A 25,118-nucleotide genomic window follows, 5' to 3' on the forward strand; every position below is an offset into this window, starting at 1 on the left:
TTGATTTTTTAGGGGTTCACGTGTTTCTGGGTGCTTCTGCAACAATGCTAATCATCTCACATGGGATCGGATTCCTACGTTACCGTGCCTGCAAGCTGTGTCTGCAGGCTGTTGTTTCGGTCATTACTCAACTGACATCTTAAAACGTGTTGCAGATGCGGTGTCGTGATTGCTATTTTTAGGTGAGGTATATGCTCAAGAAACAACATGGAATTGATGGTGGAATAGCAGTAGTCTTCTCATTGGAATACCAAAGGCAAATCTTCTTCCTTTTCAGGCTTCATAAGAAGAGGAAACTCCTTCAGATTACCAGGTCACCTCATCCAAAAAATAATATATGACGCAGGCAGTGAAATATAAGATCTTAGCATAACTGATACATTAGGCATTTACCAAACCCACCAATTTATTCGTAGGACACTGGTAAGGTCTTCAATATGACACATTTGTATATTTGCAAGCTATAGTTCAGGTGGGTAAGATTTGCCTGTTGGCGGAACCCTTTGTCGTCAGTACAATTTGTGATATAATGAAAACCAAATGGTATCTCACTCTGCCCCTAATGGTTGAATATGGAAAGCAAGCTGAGAAGATTGTTCCTTCCTGCTGCATTGTAAAAAAGCCAAAAGAGCATGAAAATAAAAAAGAGCTAAAACTAGAAATGAGAGGAGTTGGCATTAGGATATGGCTTATCATTCTGGTAACTGGATTGGGTCGTCTTCGCTGTATGCGAGTAGAATGACAGGCTGAATTTTCATGGACTCTAGGTATCTGTAAAAGGACTCACATTTGAAATAATCACAACTTTTTGGTTATGTTGGATGAAAGATGCTTATTAGTAGAACAATATGGGTAGACTTTTTGGATGAGGTAACCTCAATTGCATAGAGGTAATCTATCAAAAGGCAACACAGAGAATGTGTCCTCTTCTGTTTTTTATTCAGATTGTGCTGATAGTTTATTTTTTAGTTGGACATTTGTTTTTGTCAAACATTTTAACGATGATTCTTCTGTGTGTGTTATAATCAGATTCACCATGCTACCTGATTTTTTTTTGTTTTAAGTTACAAAATCCAGTTTAGTGTCTGATGAATGCAGTTTAGTCTCGCGAAGTCTTACCAAGGTTCTTGTAGATTTATGGGTTGGCCCTTTTTGATCTAATAGTAGATTTGAGGAGTTTGGGAGGTAACCTTCTAGGCTGAGGAATTTACCTTGCTTTTTTGTTAATTAACACTGAATTTCCACAAGTATGCCATACCCCCGATGAATTCTGAGAATTCTCTCACTGATTTAGTATCAAATGCAGAATATTGGACTACAAATATGACTGAATAATGATGACTCTTGAATTGAGTATTTTTTTGCAGATTGTACATGATATAAACCCCATGTAGCAACATTGAGTCAATTTTTAGGACTAATGCAAACTGTAATTTTCAAATCCTTTGCACTATTATTTTTGCCTTGTGCTGTTCAGAGGTGCTGGATAGGGCGCCCGAAGGGGCGCCGCCTGATCTAGTGATATTAAAGACTAGAGTCATTTACATAATATGAATCAAAGTACACAGAATCGAAACGTAGCCAATGTAAATAAACCCACCACAGGCAGCTGACTGGGGGAGGTCGCTAGCCTAATCCTCGAACTCGTCGAAGTCCTGGAACTCCTGGAGAACCGCCTCGACGCCTTCTTCTTTACCTGTGCATAGATTGCACCAAAGGCAACCTAGTGTTTTGTGAAAGCAAGGGTGAGTACACATCAACGTACTCAGCAAATGTCCTGTTTGGCTGAAGTGGACTAGCTTTATGTGGGGTTAGGGTCAAAGCAGATTGCTTTTAGTTGGTCAGGTATTTATTATTAGTGGAAGCCAAGTTTTATCATATAACCAACCCGTGAACCATTTTCTCATCGAGGAAGCATCATTATCATCATCGGACCAAAACCATAAATAGAACCATTGTATCTCGATTATATGTATCTCTAATCAAAGAGGATCCCAAGGCTGCTCTTAACCGTGAGCACGGCTGATATATCAGTTTCACTACCCTCTGCAGAGGTCGCACACTTTACCCATGAGTCGTGATTCCCGTTTTGCCCGGGGATCATGACTCCCCATTGATCACTTCCTAGGTGGTCCGGCAGGGTATCACTACGTAGCTTTTACAAAGATTCCCTAGAGGTCATAGCCGCCCGTTAGGTTTCTCCAGTTTGATAAACACAGTACCTCTCCCCACAGGAGGGGTGACTAACAAAAGCAAAACGAAAGAACCTCGGCACCCAGCCTCGGCAGAGCAAGCACTGTGCCTGGACCCCATTGACGGCACGACGGCGAAGCAACTACACCTCTAGTTCCTCTAATTAATTAGCTAAGGGCGTCCCATTTCACCCTCATGGTTGCACTGTTATCCCGGGTGGTCTCTCAACGAACAGGTCCTTACGGAGAGGTACTCGGGAAACAGCCCGAGTCCCCTTAAATGCCACGAGTATATCATCATATCCAGAATAAAGCGTGCCAACAGCGATTTACGCGAACGACGACGCGCACGGACAGCACGTGAACGACACATGACTACACGTGCGACAACTCGTGAATTATGCGCAAACAGACGTGCTGCGCGCGGCGCGAATCATGCGACAGCGAGGGTGCTGCACAGACTGCGCCGAGGCTGCTGCGGGGACGAACGATGCTGACAACGACGACACGCCAGGTGGCTCTGCATAGCCGCACTGGCAAGGCGCGCAGCACGGCGAGACGAAGGTTAGTGGCGCATAGACCATCCTGGACACTTCTTAACTAGGACGAGCGCGCTTAGGAGCTGAGTCGCCGGGCTAACCACTAGGCAACGTCGACGAGGGCTGGACCGACCGCTGCTGCGAACACGGAGGGAGGAAGAAGATGAAGAGCTCCTCACCTACACTTGCCGACGACGACCGACGAGGCGGGTACGAACGACGAGCGCGCCGGGGAAGAGAACAGCGTCGACGGCGACACCCTGCGTCCACCATGGCCGGCGAGCGAAGGTCGAAGGTACGACGATGGCGGTTGTGCGGCAAGGCGCAGACGCACGACTACGAACGGCGAGGGCAGGGGAAAAGCCGCGCAGGCGAGCAGAGAGAGGCGGGCGGTTCTAGCGTTTGAGGGAGAGGGAATGGAGAAATTGCCGAACTGCTCGCGAGGCGTGGGCAGTTGGGGATTTTTGGGGAAGAAGAGCAGCGTCTCCGCCGGCGCTGTGACGACTGTGTCGAAGGCGCGTGTGTGCAGGTCGCGCGAGCTACACACCACGCGGGGGAGAGAGAGAACGTGGGGTGAGTGGGCTGCTGCATCTGCACCACGCGCGCGTGGGACGAGCTGCATGGGGCGCGATGGCTGGGCGATTCGGCCTGGCGCGCGGCGGTTGCCGCTAGCCTGCAGCACGAGTGCGCACTACGCGCTGGCTGGGGCGCTGGCCGAGCCGGCCCGGGCGGCTGGGCGGAGCTCCCACGCGACCCAGGTTGGACACGCTGAGCAGGCGGAGCCGATGGGCTGCGCGAGATGCAAGGTATTTTCCATCTTCTTTTTTTATTTCCTTTTTTATATGTATATATATATATTCAGAAAAATATAAATAATCTATAAATAAGATTACATAAATGAAATATCCAATTTTAAAAATAAATACTTTTTGCAAGCTCGTTTATTTAATAAAACCAAGCTTTCCAAAAAAAAGTAAATTAATCAATAAGAAAATAATTGCAACTTACGAACAACCCAAAAAAACTCATGCTCCAGAAATAAATGCGATCACACAATGTTTTTTCTAGGGTTTTATTTACTTAACACTTATATAATACAGAACAACTCCTCATTATTTAGGAAAAAAAACTAGAAAGGAAAAGAAAAAGAAAAAAAAGGTAACACATGAATTTTGATAGTGGAGAAAAAAAATTATACCCCAAAATCAGGATGTTACACTCGGCGTCGTCCTTAGACTCCAGACCACCGAGAGGAGTTCCTTCATCCACCGCTTGCCGAACTTGTTGAGGTCGTTATAGATTCGAGGCTTGAGTCCTTGTAGAATCATGTCGTTGGCACGCTCTACTTGCCCATTCGTCATGGGGTGAGCCACGGCGGCCCAGTCTACCCGAATGTGGTGATCCTCGCAGAAGTCCTGGAACTTTCTGCCGGTGAACTGGGTGCCGTTGTCGGTGATGATGGAGTTCGGGACCCTAAAGAGATGGATGATGCTGGTGAAGAACGCCACCGCCTGTTCGGACCTGATGCTGTTTACGGGTCGGACCTCGATCCACTTGGAGAATTTGTCGATGGCGACCAATAGGTGCGTGTAGCCCCCGGGTGCCTTCTGCAAGGGGCCGACTAGGTCCAGACCCCACACAGCAAACGGTCAGGTGATGGGTATGGTCTGCAGGGCCTGAGCAGGGAGGTGGGTCTGCCTTGCTTAGAACTGACACCCTTCGCAGGTGCGGACAATTCTAGTGGCGTCGGCCACCGCCGTCGGCCAGTATAAACCTTGTCAGAAGGCGTTCCCAACAAGGGCTCGGGGTGCTGCGTGATGGCCGCAAGCCCCCGAGTGTATCTCTTGTAGGACCTCCTGGCCTTCGGCGATGGAAATGCATCGCTGGAGGATGCCCGAGGGGCTGCAGTGGTAGAGCTCCTTCCCATCTTCCAGCAAGACGAACGACTTGGCGCGCCGCGCCAACCACCGAGCTTCGGCCTGGTCGAGGGGTAGCTCTCCTCGATGGAGATATTGCAGGTACGGGGTCTACCAGTTTCGACTAGGCGTGACCCCGCTCCGCTCCTCCTCGATGCGCAGTGCCTCACCCTCGGAGGCCAAGGGTACCTCAGGCCGAGCCAAGGGTGCCTCGGGCCAAGCCGAGGGTGCCTTGGGCCGAGCCGAGGGTGCCTCGGGCCGAGTCGAGGGTGCCTCAGACTGAGCCGAGGGTGCCTCGGGCTGGGCCGAGGCCTTCTCGGGCTCAGGCGTGTCGTCGGTATTGACGGAGGGTTGATGCAAGTCTCGGGAGAAGACGTCCGGGGGAACCCTTGTTCGCCCCGAGGCTATTTTAGCCAGCTCGTCCGCAGTCTCGTTGTAGCGTCGGGCGACGTGGTTGAGCTCGAGCCCGTAGAACTTGTCTTCCAGGCGCCGAACCTCATCGCAGTAGGCTTCCATCTTCGGGTCGCGGTAGTGGGAGTTCTTCATGACTTGGTCGATGACGAGCTGCGAGTCACCGCGAGCGTCGAGGCGTCGAACCCCCAGCTCGATGGCGATGCGCAACCCGTTGACCAGAGCCTCGTACTTAGCCACATTGTTGGACGCCGGGAAGTGGAGGCGTAGCACGTAGCGTAGGTGCTTCCCGAGGGGCGAGATGAAGAGCAGGCCTGCGCCTGCTCCTGTCTTCATCAGCGACCCGTCGAAGAACATGGTCCAGAGTTCCGGTTGGATCAGAGCTGTTGGGAGCTGGGTGTCGACCCATTCAGCCACAAAGTCCGCCAAGACCTGGGACTTGATGGCCTTCCGAGGGGCGAACGAGATCGTCTCGCCCATGATTTCCACCGCCCACTTTGCAATTCTACCCGAGGCCTCTCGGCACTGGATGATCTTCCCCAGGGGGAAGTGAGAGCACCTAGAGGGGGGGTGAATAGGTGATCCTGTAAAAACTTAACTTATAGCCACAAAAACTTGTTAGGGGTTAGCACAATAATTGCCAAGTGGCTAAAGAGAAGATCTTGCACAATACGACAATCACAGAGAATTCAACACAGAGGAGACACGGTGATTTATCCCGTGGTTCGGCCAAGTACAAAACTTGCCTACTCCACGTTGTGGCGTCCCAACGGACGAGGGTTGCAATCAACCCCTCTCAAGCGGTCCAAAGACCCACTTGAATACCACAATATTTTGCCTTGCTTATCTTTATCCCACTTGCGAGGAATCTCCACAAATTGGAGTCTCTCGCCCTTACACTTAAGATTCACAAAGAAGCACGGAGTAAGGGAGGGAAGCAACACACACAAATCCACAGCGAAACGCGCACACACACGGCCAAGAATCGAGCTCAAAGACTATCTCACAGTTTCTCACAAGAACAGAGCTCGAATCACTTAGAATCACAAACGGATGCGCAAAGACTGAGTGTGGATGATCAAGAATGCTCAAAGGTTGCTTAGTTATCTCCTCCATGCGCCTAGGGGTCCCTTTTATAGCCCCAAGGCAGCTAGGAGCCGTTGAGAGCAAATCTGGAAGGCTGATCTTGCCTTCTGTCGTCGGGCGCACCGGACAGTCCGGTGCACACCGGACACTGTCCGGTGCCCGATTTCCTTCCTTAAACAGCGCAGTCGACCGTTGCTGATCAGGGAGCCGTTGGCGCACCGGACATGTCCGGTGCACACCGGACAGTCCGGTGCCCCCTTCCGACCGTTGGCTTGGCCACGTGTCGCGCGCAGAATCCGCGGCCGACCGTTGGCCCTAGTCGACCGTTGGCTCACCGGACAGTCCGGTGCACACCGGACAGTCCGGTGAATTTTAGCCGTACGCCGTCGGCGAATTCCCGAGAGCGGCCTGTTCGGCCGAGGCAGCCTGGTGCACCGGACACTGTCCGGTGCACCACCGGACAGTCCGGTGCCCCAGACCGAAACAGCCCCTTGGCTGTACACAGCCACCTTTTTCCTTTTCTTTTTCTTCCTGTTTCTAACACTTAGACAAATATATTAGTACACAAAACCAATGTACTAAGACTTAGAAACATACCTTTGCTCTTGATTTGCACTTTGTTCATCCATTGCATAAATTCACATTTTAAGCACTTGAGTTGGCACTCAATCACCAAAATACTTAGAAATGGCCCAAGGGCACATTTCCCTTTCAATCTCCCCCTTTTTGGTGATTTATGCCAACACAACATAAAGCAACTAGAACAAGTGCGAAATCACTTCAAATAAAATTCAAATTGATTTTGACTCAATTTTGGCATATATGGATCATCCTTTGCCACCACTTGGTTTGTTTTTGCAAATCAAACTCAAATCTCTATTTCTATGTCAAACACACATGTTGAGGCATAAAGAGAGTCATTCCAAAAGAGATTGATCAAAGATTTCAAAAACTCCCCCTATTTCCCATAATCAACACTTCTCCCACAAGAAACCAACTTTTGACACTAGAGACAATAAGAGACAATAAAAGCTTTTGACAAGACAAAAACTCTATTCTACTATTTTCAAAATCTCTCAAGTGGTAGCTGATCCATTTATCGCTTTGGCCTTTATTTTCTCCCCCTTTGGCATCAAGCACCAAAACGGGATCAATCTTGGCCCTTTAACCCCATTGCCTCACCAAAATCTTCAGTAAGAATACAAAGGCAATAAGAGCCTAAAGATGAACTTGGAATAAGTTACCCTCTCATCGGAGTGCAGTGGAAGTCTTTCATGGTCCAAGTCCACCTTATCCCTTTCAATCCTCCTTCGACACTAAATCATCAAACTCAAGCACATGGTTAGTCTCAAAGGGTCGAGTTGTAACACATCTCCCCCTAAACATGTGCATCACTTTGCAACGGACTTGTGAGGTCCAGGGAGTGTTTGTACAACTTGAGCACCACAATAAGCAACAAAATGCAAAAAGGAACATGATCAAAAGCATAAATACATGTATGCTACAATTCAATCCAGGTTCCGCGAATCTAAGACATTTAGCTCACTACGCAACTTGCAAAAGGTCTTCTCATCTAGAGGCTTAGTGAAGATATCGGCTAGCTGGTTCTCGGTGCTAACATGAAACACTTCGATATCTCCCTTTTGCTGGTGGTCTCTCAAAAAGTGATGCCGGATGTCAATGTGCTTTGTGCGGCTGTGCTCAACAGGATTCTCCGCCATGCGTATAGCACTCTCATTATCACATAGGAGTGGGACTTTGCTCAGATTGTAGCCAAAGTCCCTGAGGGTTTGCCTCATCCAAAGTAGTTGCGCGCAACACTGTCCTGCGGCAACATACTCGGCCTCAGCGGTGGATAGGGCAACGGAGGTTTGTTTCTTAGAGTTCCACGACACCAGGGACCTTCCTAAGAATTGGCACGTCCCTGATGTACTCTTCCTATCGACCTTACACCCAGCATAGTCGGAGTCTGAGTATCCAACCAAGTCAAAGGTGGACCCCTTTGGATACCAGAGTCCGAAACAAGGCGTAGCAACTAAATATCTCAGAATTCGCTTCACCGCCACTAAGTGGCACTCCTTAGGATCGGATTGAAATCTAGCACACATGCATACACTAAGCATAATATCCGGTCTACTAGCACATAAGTAAAGCAAAGAACCTATCATGGACCGGTATGCTTTTTGATCAACGGACTTACCTCCTTTGTTGAGGTCGGTGTGTCCGTCTGTTCCCATCGGAGTCTTTGCGGGCTTGGCGTCCTTCATCCCAAACCGCTTTAGCAGATCTTGCGTGTACTTCGTTTGGGATATGAAGGTGCCGTCCTTGAGTTGCTTCACTTGGAACCCAAGGAAGTAGTTCAACTCGCCCATCATCGACATCTCGAATTTCTGCGTCATCACCCTGCTAAACTCTTCACAAGACTTTTGGTTAGTTGAACCAAATATTATGTCGTCAACATAAATTTGGCACACAAACAAATCACCATCACATGTCTTTGTAAAAAGAGTTGGATCGGCTTTCCCAACCTTGAAAGCATTAACAATTAAGAAATCTCTAAGGCATTCATACCATGCTCTTGGGGCTTGCTTAAGTCCATAGAGCGCCTTAGAGAGCTTACACACATGGTCGGGGTACCGTTCATCCTCAAAGCCAGGGGGTTGCTCCACGTACACCTCCTCCTTGATTGGTCCGTTGAGGAACGCGCTCTTCACATCCATTTGGAACAACCTGAAAGAATGGTGAGCGGCATATGCTAGCAAGATACGAATTGATTCTAGCCTAGCCACAGGAGCAAAAGTCTCCTCGAAATCCAAACCTGCGACTTGGGCATAACCTTTTGCCACAAGTCGAGCCTTGTTTCTCGTCACCACCCCGTGCTCGTCCTGTTTGTTGCGGAACACCCACTTGGTTCCCACAACATTTTGCTTGGGACGAGGCACCAGTGTCCAAACTTCATTGCGCTTGAAGTTGTTTAGCTCCTCTTGCATGGCCAACACCCAGTCCGGATCTAGCAAGGCCTCTTCTACCCTGAAAGGCTCAATAGAAGAGACAAAAGAGTAATGTTCACAAAAATTAACTAATCGAGACCGAGTAGTTACTCCCTTGCTAATGTCACCCAGAATTTGGTCAACGGGATGATCCCTTTGGATCGTCGCTCGAACTTGGGTTGGAGGTGCCGGTTGCGCTTCTTCCTCCATCACGTGATCATCTTGTGCTCCCCCTTGATCACACGCCTCCTTTTGATGAACCTGTTCATCGTCTTGAGTCGGGGGATGCACCATAATTGAGGAAGAGGATTGATCTCGTTCATCTTGTTCCTGTGGCCGTACTTCTCCAATCGCCATGGTTCGTATAGCGGCCGTCGGAACCTCTTCTTCATCTACATCATCACAATCAACAATTTGCTCTCTTGGAGAGCCATTAGTTTCATCAAATACAACGTCGCTAGAGACTTCAACCAAACCCGATGATTTGTTGAAGACTCTATACGCCTTTGTATTTGAGTCATAACCTAACAAAAACCCTTCTACTGCTTTGGGAGCAAACTTAGAATTTCTACCCTTCTTCACTAGAATGTAGCACTTGCTCCCAAATACACGAAAGTATGATACATTGGGTTTGTTACCGGTTAGAAGTTCATACGACGTCTTCTTGAGGAGGCGGTGAAGGTAGACCCTGTTGATGACGTGGCAAGCCGTGTTCACGGCTTCCGACCAAAAACGCTCGGGGGTCTTGAACTCTCCAAGCATAGTCCTCGCCATGTCGATTAGCGTCCTGTTCTTCCTCTCTACCACACCATTTTGCTGTGGTGTGTAGGGAGCGGAGAACTCGTGCTTGATCCCTTCCTCCTCAAGAAATTCCTCCACTTGAAGGTTCTTGAATTCGGACCCGTTGTCGCTCCTTATCTTCTTCACCTTGAGCTCAAACTCATTTTGAGCTCTCCTGAGGAAGCGCTTGAGGGTCCCTTGGGTTTCAGACTTATCCTGCAAAAAGAACACCCAAGTGAAGCGGGAAAAGTCATCAACAATAACTAAACCATACTTACTCCCTCCTATGCTCAGATAGGCGACGGGTCCGAAGAGGTCCATATGCAGCAGCTCCAGAGGTCTTGAAGTGGTCATCACATTCTTGCCGTGATGCGCTCCTCCCACTTGTTTACCTGCTTGACAAGCTGCACAAGGTCTATCTTTTTCGAAATGCACGTTAGTCAAACCTATCACGTGTTCTCCCTTTAGAAGCTTGTGAAGGTTCTTCATCCCTACATGTGCTAAGCGGCGATGCCACAGCCAGCCCATGCTAGTCTTAGCTATTAAGCATGCATCTAGACCGGCCTCTTCTTTTGCAAAATCAACTAAATAAAGTTTGCCGTCTAATACTCCCTTAAAAGCTAGTGAACCATCACTTCTTCTAAAGACAGACACATCTACATTTGTAAATAGACAGTTATACCCCATCTGACATAATTGACTAACAGATAGCAAATTATATCCAAGACTCTCTACTAAAAATACATTAGAGATAGAATGCTCATTAGAAATTGCAATTTTACCTAACCCTTTTACCTTGCCTTGATTCCCATCACCGAATATAATTGAATCCTGGGAATCTTTATTCTTGACGTAGGAAGTGAACATCTTCTTCTCCCCCGTCATATGGTTTGTGCATCCGCTGTCGATAATCCAGCTTGATCCCCCGGATGCATAAACCTGCAAGGCAAATTTAGGCTTGGGACTTAGGTACCCAACTCTTGTTGGGTCCTACAAGGTTAGTGCAAATTTCCTTAGGGACCCAAATGCAAGTTTTGTCTCCCTTGCATTTTGCCCCTAACTTCCTAGCAATTACCTTCTTACCCTTTCTACAAATAGCAAAGGGAGCATTGCAAGCATAATAAATGGTAGAAGGTTTGTTCACAACTTTTCTAGGAACATGAGCAGAATTTCTCCTAGGCATATGCACAACATTTCTCCTACACATATCTCTATCATGCTTATAGGAAGAACTAGAAGCAAACATGGCATGAGAATCATAAACATGTGAATCAAAATCATTATAAGCATTTCCAGCATGTCTCCTATCATGGTACAAGAAAGCATGGTTCCTTTTAGCACTACTAGCCATAGGGGCCTTCCCTTTCTCCTTGATGAAGATGGGAGCCTTATGGCTTGTTAAGTTCTTGGCCTCTCTCTTGAAGCCAAGACCATCCTTAATTGAGGGGTGTCTACCCACTGTGTAGGCATCCCTTGCAAATTTTATTTTATCAACTTCACTCTTGCTAGTCTTAAGTTGAGCATTAAGACTAGCCACTTCATCATTTAGTTTTGAAATTGAAACTAAGTGTTCACTACAAGCATTAACATCAAAATCCTTACACCTAGTGCAAATTGTAATATTTTCAACACACGAGTTACTTGCTACTTCTAGTTTAGCAGTTAAAACATTAATTTCACCTTTTAAAGAAGAAATGGTTTCATTACAAGTAGAAAGTTCACAAGAAAGTATTCCATTTCTTTTAACTTCTAGAGCAAGTGAATTTTGTGTACTAACAAATTTATCATGTTCTTCATATAAAAGGTCTTCTTGTTTCTCTAAGATTCTATCCTTTTCATTTAAGGCATCAATCAATTCATTAATCTTAGCTATCTTAGTTCTATCCAATCCCTTGAATAAACTAGAGTAATCAATTTCATCCTCACTGGATTCATCATCACTAGAAGAATCATAAGTATTAGCATTACGAGTGATCACCTTCTTTTCCCTTGCCATGAGGCAAGTGTGATGCTCGTTGGGGAAGAGAGCCGATTTGTTGAAGGCAGTGGCAGCGAGTCCTTCGTCGTCGGAGTCGGACGAAGAGCAATCCGAATCCCACTCCTTTCCAAGGTGTGCTTCGCCTTTGGCCTTCTTGTAAACCTTCTTGTTCTCTCTCTTCCCATTTTTCCCTTGCTCCTGGTCACTATCATTTTCGGGACAGTTAGCAATAAAATGACCAAGCTTACCGCATTTGAAGCATGATCGCTTTCCCTTGGTCTTGGCCTTGCTTGGCTGTCCCTTTCGACCTTTTAGCGCCGTCTTGAATCTCTTGATGATGAGAGCCATCTCTTCATCATTAAGACCGGCAGCCTCAATTTGTGCCACCTTGCTGGGTAGCGCCTCCTTGCTCCTTGTTGCTTTTAGAGCAATGGGTTGAGGCTCGTGGAGTGGACCGTTCAACGCGTCGTCGACGTATCTTGCCTCCTTGATCATCATCCGCCCGCTCACGAATTTTCCAAGTACTTCCTTGGGCGTCATCATCGTGTACCTGGGATTCTCACGAATATTGTTCACGAGATGAGGATCAAGAACGGTAAAGGACCTGAGCATTAGGCGGACGACGTCGTGATCCGTCCAACGCGTGCTTCCGTAGCTCCTTATTTTGTTGATAAGGGTATTGAGCCGGTTGTAAGTTTGAGTTGGCTCCTCTCCCCTTATCATGGCGAATCGTCCAAGCTCGCCCTCCACCAACTCCATCTTGGTGAGCATGGTGATGTCGTTCCCCTCGTGAGAGATCTTGAGGGTGTCCCATATCTGCTTGGCATTGTCCAAGCCGCTCACCTTATTGTACTCTTCCCTGCACAAAGACGCTAAGAGAACAGTAGTAGCTTGTGCATTTCTATGAATTTGTTCATTTATAAGCAAAGGGCTATCCGAGCTATCAAATTTCATTCCATTCTCCACAATCTCCCATATGCTTGGATGGAGAGAGAATAAGTGACTACGCATTTTGTGACTCCAAAATCCGTAGTCCTCCCCATCGAAGTGTGGAGGTTTGCCGAGAGGAATGGAAAGCAAATGTGAATTCGAACTATGTTGAATACGAGAATAATCAAATGAAAAGTTCGAATTGACCGTCTTTTTATAGTCGTTGTCATCATCCTTTTGGGAAGAAGTAGACTCATCACTATCGTCGTAGTAGATGATCTCCTTGATGCACCTTGTCTTCTTCTTCTTCCCTTCCTTTCGTCTATGCCCCGAGCCAGAGTCGGTAGGCTTGTCGTCCTTCGGCTCGTTGACGAAGGATTCCTTCTCTTTGTCGTTGATCACAATTCCCTTCCCCTTAGGATCCATCTCTTCGGGCGGTAAGTCCCTTTGTGAAGAGAACGGCTTCGATACCAATTGAGAGCACCTAGAGGGGGGGGTGAATAGGTGATCCTGTAAAAACTTAACTTATAGCCACAAAAACTTGTTAGGGGTTAGCACAATAATTGCCAAGTGGCTAAAGAGAAGATCTTGCACAATACGACAATCACAGAGAATTCAACACAGAGGAGACACGGTGATTTATCCCGTGGTTCGGCCAAGTACAAAACTTGCCTACTCCACGTTGTGGCGTCCCAACGGACGAGGGTTGCAATCAACCCCTCTCAAGCGGTCCAAAGACCCACTTGAATACCACAGTATTTTGCCTTGCTTATCTTTATCCCACTTGCGAGGAATCTCCACAAATTGGAGTCTCTCGCCCTTACACTTAAGATTCACAAAGAAGCACGGAGTAAGGGAGGGAAGCAACACACACAAATCCACAGCGAAACGCGCACACACACGGCCAAGAATCGAGCTCAAAGACTATCTCACAGTTTCTCACAAGAACAGAGCTCGAATCACTTAGAATCACAAACGGATGCGCAAAGACTGAGTGTGGATGATCAAGAATGCTCAAAGGTTGCTTAGTTATCTCCTCCATGCGCCTAGGGGTCCCTTTTATAGCCCCAAGGCAGCTAGGAGCCGTTGAGAGCAAATCTGGAAGGCTGATCTTGCCTTCTGTCGTCGGGCGCACCGGACAGTCCGGTGCACACCGGACACTGTCTGGTGCCCGATTTCCTTCCTTAAACAGCGCAGTCGACCGTTGATGATCAGGGAGCCGTTGGCGCACCGGACATGTCCGGTGCACACCGGACAGTCCGGTGCCCCCTTCCGACCGTTGGCTTGGCCACGTGTCGCGCGCAGAATCCGCGGCCGACCGTTGGCCCTAGTCGACCGTTGGCTCACCGGACAGTCCGGTGCACACCGGACAGTCCGGTGAATTTTAGCCGTACGCCGTCGGCGAATTCCCGAGAGCGGCCTGTTCGGCCGAGGCAGCCTGGTGCACCGGACACTGTCCGGTGCACCACCGGACAGTCCGGTGCCCCAGACCGAAACAGCCCCTTGGCTGTACACAGCCACCTTTTTCCTTTTCTTTTTCTTCCTGTTTCTAACACTTAGACAAATATATTAGTACACAAAACCAATGTACTAAGACTTAGAAACATACCTTTGCTCTTGATTTGCACTTTGTTCATCCATTGCATAAATTCACATTTTAAGCACTTGAGTTGGCACTCAATCACCAAAATACTTAGAAATGGCCCAAGGGCACATTTCCCTTTCAGGAAGGATGACACCACAGTTATCGGATGAGACTCGAAGTAGTGTCGCAACTTCCACCGCGTTAGGATCACCGCGTACAGCAGCTTCTGAATTTGTGGATAGCGGATCTTGGTCTCGGACAGTACCTCGCTGATGAAGTAGACTAGCCTCTGGACGGGCAATGCATGCCCCTCTTCTCGTCTCTCAACTACGATTACGGCGCTAACCACCTGAGTGGTCACGGCGACGTAGATTAAGAGGGCTTCTCCGGCAGCGGGGGGCACCAAGATGGGCGCGTTCGTGAGGAGCGCCTTTAGGTTCCCGAGGGCTTCCTCGGCCTCAGGGGTCCAAGTGAAGCACTCGGCCTTCCTTAAGAGGCGGTACAGAGGCAGGCCTCTTTTGCCGAGGCGCGAGACAAAACGGCTCAGAGCCGCAAGACATCCCGTGACTCTCTGTATGCCTTTCAAATCCTTGATGGGCCCCGTGCTGGTGATGGTCGCGATCATCTCCGGGTTGGCCTCGATGCCCCGCTCGGAGACGATGAACCCCAAGAGCATGCCTCGGGGAACCCCGAAGACACACTTTTTGGGATTGAGCTTCACGCCTTTCGCCTTGAGACATCGGAATGTCACTTCAAGGTCGGAAAGGAGGTTGGAGGCTTCCCTCGTCTTGACTACGATGTCATCGACGTAGGCCTCGACCGTTCGGCCAATGTGTTCGCCGAACACATGGTTCATGCACTGTTGGTACGTTGCACCCGCATTTCCTCAAACCGAACGACATGGTAACATAGCAGTACATGCCGAAGGGTGTGATGAAAGAGGTCGCGAGCTGGTCGGACTCTTTCATCCTGATCTGGTGATACCCTGAGTAGGCATCGAGGAAAGACAGGGTTTCGCACCCAGCAGTGGAATCCACGATTTGATCGATTCGAGGCAGAGGGTAGGGAACTTTCGGACATGCTTTGTTTAGACCAGTGTAGTCTACACACATCCGTCATTTCCCTCCTTTCTTTCTCACAAGCACAGGGTTGGCAAGCCATTTGGGATGGAATACCTCTTTGATGAACCCTGCCGCCATTAGCTTGTGGATCTCCTCGCCTATGGCTCTGCGCTTTTCTTCGTCGAATCGGCGCAGAGGCTGCTTCACGGGTCGGGCTCCAGCTCGGATATCCAGCGAGTGCTCGGCGACATCCCTCGGTATGCCGGGCATGTCCGAGGAACTCCACACGAAAACGTCGGCGTTTGCACGGAGAAAGTCGACGAGCACTGCTTCCTATTTGGGATCGAGCTCGGAGCCGATCCGGACCTCGGGGAACTCTCCTGCCTGGTGATCTTCCTTATTATCGTCGTCGCGAGCCCTGCCACCCTCCGCGGGTGGCCCAGCCTTGTGAAAGTGGCGCCGAAGCATGGCGCACTCCTCAAGGGTGTGCTTGACGGGCCCCTGATGATAGGGGCACGGCTCCTTGAGCATCTTATCGAAGAGGTTGGCACCTCCAGGAGGTTTCCGAGGGTTCTTGTACTCGGCGACAGCGACAAGGTCCGCGTCGGCGGCGTCGTGCTTCGCTTGCGACTTCTTCTTGCCTTTCTTCTTGGCGCCGCGCTGAGTTGACGCCTCCTGGCCAGAGGCGAACTTGGTGGCGATGTCCATCAGCTCGCTCGCCCTGGTGGGGGTCTTGCGACCCAGCTTGCTCACCAGGTCGCGGCAGGTGGTGCCGGCGAGGAACGCGCCGATGACATCCGAATCGGTGATGTTGGGCAGCTCGGTGCGCTGCTTCGAGACGGCTGTCAACCGATCCCAGGGTGACCGCATACGATACCCCAGAGGGTTTGGACTCGCCTCTACGAGAGCGTCCACCAAAGCGAAGTCGCTTGGTGGGTCGAGGCTGAATCCAAAAGGCGTGAGATGGGAATCGGTTGGTACCTCTTGGTCGACGGGCGGTGACGAAGTCACGTCAGGGGCTGACTGCACCGTCGTCTCAGGTACAAGGGTGATGCCCAGCAAGTCCTTCGCGAGCGTGCTGGCGTCGTCCGTTTGCTTGGGATTGGCGTGTTGCGGGGAGACGACGCTCGTCTTCGTCTCAGACGCGAGGTCGATGCCCGACGTGCCCCCCGTTGGGGCGCCGGCGCCGTCGACTCGCTCGACAGCCGACGAGGTGCCGCCTCCTGCTTGGCCTTGGTTGCCCCGCCTCCTCCTCCGTCGGCGGGGGAGGGGACGGGGCGAGCTCGAATGTTGTTCTTCCACCACGCGGGGAAGACGTCGTCGATTCTGCCGCCGGCGGGCGATGTCGGCCGCCATTGTCGCTGTCGCACGGCGGGGAAGGAGTATCATGTCGTAGCTGCCGTCGAGGGACATGAACTCAAGACTCCCGAAACGGAGTACCGTCCCGGGCTGGAAAGGTTGCTGAAGACTGCCCATCTGGAGCTTGACGGGAAGCTGTTCGTCAACACGCAGCAGGCCCCTACCTGGCGCGCCAACTGTCGGCGTTTCGAACCCCAGGGGTCCCTGGAACGACGAGTAAATTGTCGCCGCGTGCCCCAGCCCAGATGGGTCGGCGCGAGACGGAGCGCGAAGGGGGGAAGAAGCCGGAGGGAGACAGGCGTGAGAGGTGAAATCCCGCGGCCTTCGTGTTTGTCCCGCGCCCAGGTCGGGTGCGCTTGCAGTAGGGGGTTACAAGCGTCCACGCGGGAGGGAGCGAGCGGCCTCACGCGAGCGCCGTCCCGTCCTTCTCCGCGCGGCGACCCCTCTATAAGAGGGCCCTGGACCTTCCTTTTATAGGCATAAGGAAAGGATCCAGGTGTACAATGGGGGTGTAGCAGTGTGCTAACGTGTCTAGCGGAGGAGAGCTAGCGCCCTAAGTACATGCCATCGTGGCAGCCGGAGAGGTTTTGGCACCCGGTTCGTGTGGTGTCGTGGCCGTCGGAGGAGCGCTGGAGCCTGGCGGAAGGACAACTGTCGGGGCTGTTGGGTCCTTGCTGACGTCCTCTTGCTTCCGTAAGGGGGCTGAGAGCCGTCGTCGTCATAGAGCGTGCGGGGCGCCATCATTACTTGTTTGGCGGGGCGAGCCAGATGGGACGCCGGTCTTGTTCCCCGTAGCCTGAGTCAGCTTGGGGTAGGGTAATGATGGCGCCTCCTGTGACGTGGTCGGTCCGAGCCCTAGGTTGGGCGAGGTGGAGGCTCCTCCGAGGTCGAGGTCGAGTCTGTCTTCCGAGGCCGAGGTCGAGTCCGAGCCCCTGGGTCGGGCGAGGCGGAGACCGTCGGCTGAGGCCAGGGCTGAGTCCGAGCCCTGGGGTCGGGCGAAGCGGAGTTCGTCGTCTTCTGGGGCTGAGCCCGAGTCTGAGCCCTGGGGTCGGGCGAAGCGGAGTTCGTCGTCTTCTGGGGCTGAGCCCGAGTCTGAGCCCTGGGGTCGGGCGAAGCGGAGTTCGTCGTCTTCCGGGGCTGAGCCCGAGTCCAAGCCCTAGGGTCGGGCGAAGCGGAGTTCATCGTCTTCCGGGGCTGAGCCCGAGTCCGAGCCCTGGGGTCGGGCGAAGCGGAGTTCGTCGTCTTCCGGGGCTGAGCCCGAGTCTGATCCCTGGGGTCGGGCGAAGCGGAGTTCGTCGTCTTCCGAAGCTGAGCCCGAGTCCGAGCCCTGGGGTCGGGCGAAGCCGAGTTCGTCGTCTTCCGGGGCTGAGCCCGAGTCCGAGCCCTGGTGTCGGGCGAAGCGGAGTTCGTCGTCTTCCGGGGCTGAGCCTGAGTCCGAGCCCTGGGGTCGGGCGAAGCAGAGTTCGTCGTCTTCCGGGGTTGAGCCCGAGTTCGAGCCCTGGGGTCGGGCGAAGCGGAGTTCGTCGTCTTCTAGGGCTGAGCCCGAGTCCGAGCCTTGGGGTCGGGCAAAGCGAAGTTTCCTATGGCGCCTGGGGCCGGTCTTGTCTGCTGTCAGCCTCACTCTGTCGTGTGGCACAGCAGTCGGAGCGGCGCAGGCGGCACTGTCCTCTTGTCAGGCTGGTCAGTGGAGCGGCGAAGTGACTACGGTCACTTCGGCTCTGTCAACTGGAGGACGCGCGTCAGGATAAAGGTGTCAGGTCACCTTTGCATTAAATGTCCCTGCGATTTGGTCGGTTGGCGTGGCGATTTGGCCAAGGTTGCTTCTTGGTGAAGACTGGGCCTCGGGCGAGCCGAAGGTGCGTTCGTTGTCGTAGGGGGTCCTCGGGCGAGACGTAAACCCTCCGGGGTCGGCTGCCCTTGCCCGAGGTTGGGCTCGAGCGAGGCGCGATCGCGTCCCTTGAATGGACCGATCCTTGACTTAATCGCACCCATCAGGCCTTTGCAGCTTTGTGCTGATGGGGGTTACCAGCTGAGATTTAGGAGCCTTGAGGGTACCCCTAATTATGGTCCCCGACACTCGGTAAAACAAATCCTTGTGTCTCACTCTTTATTTGCCTACGATTTGTTTTTCGTCCTCTCTCTCGGACTCGTTCATATTTCTAACGCTAACCCGGCTTGTAGTTGTGCTTAAGTTTATAAATATCAGATTTGCCCTATTCACCCCCCCTCTAGGCAACTTTCAGGAACAATATCATGATCCTTCCAACATGCCTGGGTACTATCATTATGACTCGAGCTAAACATGTGATTATTGTGAAATAAGTCTGTTAGACTACCCGTCCAGGATTCTAGGGTTTGGGATGTTCCCCTTGTAATTACCGTCTCACCCCTCACTGTAATGGGCCTGGCCCAGTTACTAAGTCTATTAATACTACTCCCCATCCCTGGTTAGGGGTATGGATTCGTATTCCAACATGGTATCAAATTAGGTTTAGGTTTAGGTCTTGTCCAACAGCAGCTACAGCCGCCAGGGGCTTCTCCTAGCCCTGCAGCCGCCGCCGGCCCCCAGCCGTCGGCCTTCCTCCCCCCACCGGCCCCTCCCCCTCCCTCCCTGCCCAATCGCCGGAGCTCCCCTGCGCCGCCTCCCAGCCGCCGACGCCTTCTCCACCTCTCTGCGACTGCGACGCGACGCGGACCTCGCACAGCCTGCGCCCGTCCGCCGCGCTCGAGGCATCGAACCCCCAGCTCGATGGCGATGCGCAACCCGTTGACCAGAGCCTCGTACTTAGCCACATTGTTGGATGCCGGGAAGTGGAGGCGTAGCACGTAGCGTAGGTGCTTCCCGAGGGGCGAGATGAAGAGCAGGCCTGCGCCTGCTCCTGTCTTCATCAGCGACCCGTCGAAGAACATGGTCCAGAGTTCCGGTTGGATCGGAGCTGTTGGGAGCTGGGTGTCGACCCATTCAGCCACAAAGTCCGCCAAGACCTGGGACTTGATGGCCTTTCGAGGGGCGAACGAGATCGTCTCGCCCATGATTTCCACCGCCCACTTTGCAATTCTACCCGAGGCCTCTCGGCACTGGATGATCTTCCCCAGGGGGAAGGATGACACCACAGTTATCGGATGAGACTCGAAGTAGTGTCGCAACTTCCGCCGCGTTAGGATCACCGCGTACAGCAGCTTCTGAATTTGTGGATAGCGGATCTTGGTCTCGGACAGTACCTCGCTGATGAAGTAGACTGGCCTCTGGACGGGCAATGCATGCCCCTCTTCTTGTCTCTCAACTACGATTGCGGCGCTAACCACCTGAGTGGTCACGGCGACGTAGATTAAGAGGGCTTCTCCGGCAGCGGGGGGCACCAAGATGGGCGCGTTCGTGAGGAGCGCCTTCAGGTTCCCGAGGGCTTCCTCGGCCTCAGGGGTCCAAGTGAAGCACTCGGCCTTCCTTAAGAGGCGGTACAGAGGCAGGCCTCTTTCGCCGAGGCGCGAGACAAAACGGCTCAGAGCCGCAAGACATCCCGTGACTCTCTGTACGCCTTTCAAGTCCTTGATGGGCCCCGTGCTGGTGATGGCCGCGATCATCTCCGGGTTGGCCTCGATGCCCCGCTCGGAGACGATGAACCCCAAGAGCATGCCTCGGGGAACCCCGAAGACACACTTTTTGGGATTGAGCTTCACGCCTTTCGCCTTGAGACATCGGAATGTCACTTCAAGGTCGGAAAGGAGGTTGGAGGCTTCCCTCGTCTTGACTACGATGTCATCGACGTAGGCCTCGACCGTTCGGCCAATGTGTTCGCCGAACACATGGTTCATGCACTGTTGGTACGTTGCACCCGCATTTCCTCAAACCAAACGACATGGTAACATAGCAGTACATGCCGAAGGGTGTGATGAAAGAGGTCGCGAGCTGGTCGGACTCTTTCATCCTGATCTGGTGATACCCTGAGTAGGCATCGAGGAAAGACAGGGTTTCGCACCTAGCAGTGGAATCCACGATTTGATCGATTCGAGGCAGAGGGTAGGGAACTTTCGGACATGCTTTGTTTAGACCAGTGTAGTCTACACACATCCGCCATTTCCCTCCTTTCTTTCTCACAAGCACAGGGTTGGCAAGCCATTTGGGATGGAATACCTCTTTGATGAACCCTGCCGCCATTAGCTTGTGGATCTCCTCGCCTATGGCTCTGCGCTTTTCTTCGTCGAATCGGCGCAGAGGCTGCTTCACGGGTCGGGCTCCAGCTCGCATATCCAGCGAGTGCTCGGCGACATCCCTCGGTATGCCGGGCATGTCCGAGGAACTCCACACGAAAACGTCGGCGTTTGCACGGAGAAAGTCGACGAGCACTGCTTCCTATTTGGGATCGAGCTCGGAGCCGATCCGGATTTGCTTGGAGGCGTCGTTGCTGGGGTCAAGAGGGACGGATTTAACCGTCTCCGCTGGCTCGAAGTTGCCGGCGTGGCGCTTCACGTCTGGCGCCTCCTTAGAGAGGCTCTCCAGGTCGGTGATGAGGGCCTCAGATTCGGCGAGGGCCTTGGCGTACTCCACGCACTCCACGTCGCATTCATACGCGTGTCGGTACGTGGGGCCGACGGTGATGACCCTGTTGGGGCCCGGCATCTTGAGTTTGAGGTAGGTGTAGTTGGGGACGGCCATGAACTTAGCGTAGCATGGCCTCCCCAGTACTGCGTGGTAGGTTCCTCGGAACCCGACCACATCGAACGTGAGGGTCTCCCTTCGGAAGTTGGAGGGTGTCCCAAAGCAGACGGGTAGATCGAGTCGTTCGAGGGGCTGGACGTGCTTCCCGGGGATGATACCGTGGAAAGGCGCAGCGCCTGCCCGGACGGAGGTCAGATCGATCCGCAGGAGCCCGAGGGTCTCGGCGTAGATGATGTTGAGGCTGCTGCCTCCGTCCATGAAGACCTTGGTGAGCCTGACGTCGCCGATGACGGGGTCGACAACGAGCGGGTATTTCCCCAGGCTCGGCACGCGGTCGGGGTGGTCGTCTTGGTCGAAGGTGATGGGCTTGTCGAACCAGTCTAGGTAGACTGGCGCCGCCACCTTTACCGAACAGACCTCCCGACGCTCTTGCTTGCGGCGCCGAGCCAAGGCGTTCGCCACTTGCCCACCATAGATCATGAAGCAGTCGCGGACCTCGGGGAACTCTCCTGCCTGGTGATCTTCCTTCTTATCGTCGTCGCGAGCCCTGCCACCCTCCGTGGGTGGCCCGGCCTTGTGAAAGTGGCGCCGAAGCATGGCGCACTCCTCAAGGGTGTGCTTGACGGGCCCCTGATGATAGGGGCACGGCTCCTTGAGCATCTTATCGAAGAGGTTGGCACCTCCGGGAGGTTTCCGAGGGTTCTTGTACTCGGCGACGGCGACAAGGTCCGCGTCGGCGGCGTCGTGCTTCGCTTGCGACTTCTTCTTGCCTTTCTTCTTGGCGCCGCGCTGAGTTGACGCCTCCTGGCCAGAGGCGAACTTGGTGGCGATGTCCATCAGCTCGCTCGCCCTGGTGGGGGTCTTGCGACCCAGCTTGCTCACCAGGTCGCGGCAGGTGGTGCCGGCGAGGAACGCGCCGATGACATCCGAATCGGTGATGTTGGGCAGCTCGGTGCGCTACTTCGAGACGGCCGTCAGCCGATCCCAGGGTGACCGCATACGATACCCCAGAGGGTTTGGACTCGCCTCTACGAGAGCGTCCACCAAAGCGAAGTCGCTTGGTGGGTCGAGGCTGAATCCAAAAGGCGTGAGATGGGAATCGGTTGGTACCTCTTGGTCGACGGGCGGTGACGAAGTCACGTCAGGGGCTGACTGCACCGTCGTCTCAGGTACAAGGGTGATGCCCAGCAAGTCCTTCGCGAGCGTGCTGGCGTCGTCCGTTTGCTTGGGATTGGCGTGTTGCGGGGAGACGACGCTTGTCTTCGTCTCAGACGCGAGGTCGATGCCCGACGTGCCCCCCGTTGGGGCGCCGGCGCCGTCGACTCGCTCGACAGCCGACGAGGTGCCGCCTCCTGCTTGGCCTTGGTTGCCCCGCCTCCTCCTCCGTCGGCGGGGGAGGGGACGAGGCGAGCTCGAATGTTGTTCTTCCACCACGCGGGGAAGACGTCGTCGATTCTGCCGCCGGCGGGCGAGCTGTCGGCCGCCATTGTCGCTGTCGCACGGCGGGGGAAGGAGTATCATGTCGTAGCTGCCGTCGAGGGACATGAACTCAAGACTCCCAAAACGGAGTACCGTCCCGGGCTGGAAAGGTTGCTGAAGACTGCCCATCTGGAGCTTGACGGGAAGCTGTTCGTCAACACGCAGCAGGCCCCTACCTGGCGCGCCAACTGTCGGCGTTTCAAACCCCAGGGGTCCCTGGAACGACGAGTAAATTGTCGCCGCGTGCCCCAGCCCAGATGGGTCGGCGCGAGACGGAGCGCGAAGGGGGAAGAAGCCGGAGGGAGACAGGCGTGAGAGGTGAAATCCCGCGGCCTTCGTGTTTGTCCCGCGCCCAGGTCGGGTGCGCTTGCAGTAGGGGGTTACAAGCGTCCACGCGGGAGGGAGCGAGCGGCCTCACGCGAGCGCCGTCCCGTCCTTCTCCGCGCAGCGACCCCTCTATAAGAGGGCCCTGGACCTTCCTTTTATAGGCATAAGGAAAGGATCCAGGTGTACAATGGGGGGTGTAGCAGTGTGCTAACGTGTCTAGCGGAGGAGAGCTAGCGCCCTAAGTACATGCCATCGTGGCAGCCGGAGAGGTTTTGGCACCCGGTTCGTGTGGTGTCGTGGCCGTCGGAGGAGCGCTGGAGCCTGGCGGAAGGACAACTGTCGGGGCTGTTGGGTCCTTGCTGACGTCCTCTTGCTTCCGTAAGGGGGCTGAGAGCCGTCGTCGTCATAGAGCGTGTGGGGCGCCATCATTACTTGTTTGGCGGGGCGAGCCAGATGGGACGCCGGTCTTGTTCCCCGTAGCCTGAGTCAGCTTGGGGTAGGGTAATGATGGCGCCTCCTGTGACGTGGTTGGTCCGAGCCCTAGGTTGGGCGAGGTGGAGGCTCCTCCGAGGTCGAGGTCGAGTCTGTCTTCCGAGGCCGAGGTCGAGTCCGAGCCCCTGGGTCGGGCGAGGCGGAGACCGTCGGCTGAGGCCAGGGCTGAGTCCGAGCCCTGGGGTCGGGCGAAGCGGAGTTCGTCGTCTTCTGGGGCTGAGCCCGAGTCTGAGCCCTGGGGTCGGGCGAAGCGGAGTTCGTCGTCTTCCGGGGCTGAGCCCGAGTCCAAGCCCTAGGGTCGGGCGAAGCGGAGTTCATCGTCTTCCGGGGCTGAGCCCAAGTCCGAGCCCTGGGGTCGGGCGAAGCGGAGTTCGTCGTCTTCCGGGGCTGAGCCCGAGTCCGATCCCTGGGGTCGGGCGAAGCGGAGTTCGTCGTCTTCCGGGGCTGAGCCCGAGTCCGAGCCCTAGGGTCGGGCGAAGCAGAGTTCGTCGTCTTCCGGGGCTGAGCCCGAGTCCGAGCCCTGGTGTCGGGCGAAGCGGAGTTCGTCGTCTTCCGGGGCTGAGCCCGAGTCCGAGCCCTGGGGTCGGGCGAAGCAGAGTTCGTCGTCTTCCGGGGTTGAGCCCGAGTTCGAGCCCTGGGGTCGGGCGAAGCGGAGTTCGTCGCCTTCTAGGGCTGAGCCCGAGTCCGAGCCTTGGGGTCGGGCAAAGCGGAGTTTCCTATGGCGCCTAGGGCCGGTCTTGTCTGCTGTCAGCCTCACTCTGTCGTGTGGCACAGCAGTCGGAGCGGCGCAGGCGGCACTGTCCTCTTGTCAGGCTGGTCAGTGGAGCGGCGAAGTGACTACGGTCACTTCGGCTCTGTCAACTGGAGGACGCGCGTCAGGATAAAGGTGTCAGGTCACCATTGCATTAAATGCCCCTGCGATTTGGTCGGTTGGTGTGGCGATTTGGCCAAGGTTGCTTCTTGGTGAAGACTGGGCCTCGGGCGAGCCGAAGGTGCGTTCGTTGTCGTAGGGGGTCCTCGGGCGAGACGTAAACCCTCCGGGGTCGGCTGCCCTTGCCCGAGGTTGGGCTCGAGCGAGGCGCGATCGCGTCCCTTGAATGGACCGATCCTTGACTTAATCGCACCCATCAGGCCTTTGCAGCTTTGTGCTGATGGGGGTTACTGAAAGGGAAATGTGCCTTTGGGCCATTTCTAAGTATTTTGGTGATTGAGTGCAAACACAAGTGCTTAAATGTGAAAATATGCCCAAGGATGATCAAAGTGCAAATCACAAGTTAAGGTATGTTTCTAAGCCTTAGTACATTGGTTTTGTGTACTAATATATTTGTCTAAGTGT

This window comes from Zea mays, chromosome 1 (genome assembly GCF_902167145.1).
Source record: "Zea mays cultivar B73 chromosome 1, Zm-B73-REFERENCE-NAM-5.0, whole genome shotgun sequence".
NCBI classification, from domain to species: domain Eukaryota; kingdom Viridiplantae; phylum Streptophyta; class Magnoliopsida; order Poales; family Poaceae; genus Zea; species Zea mays.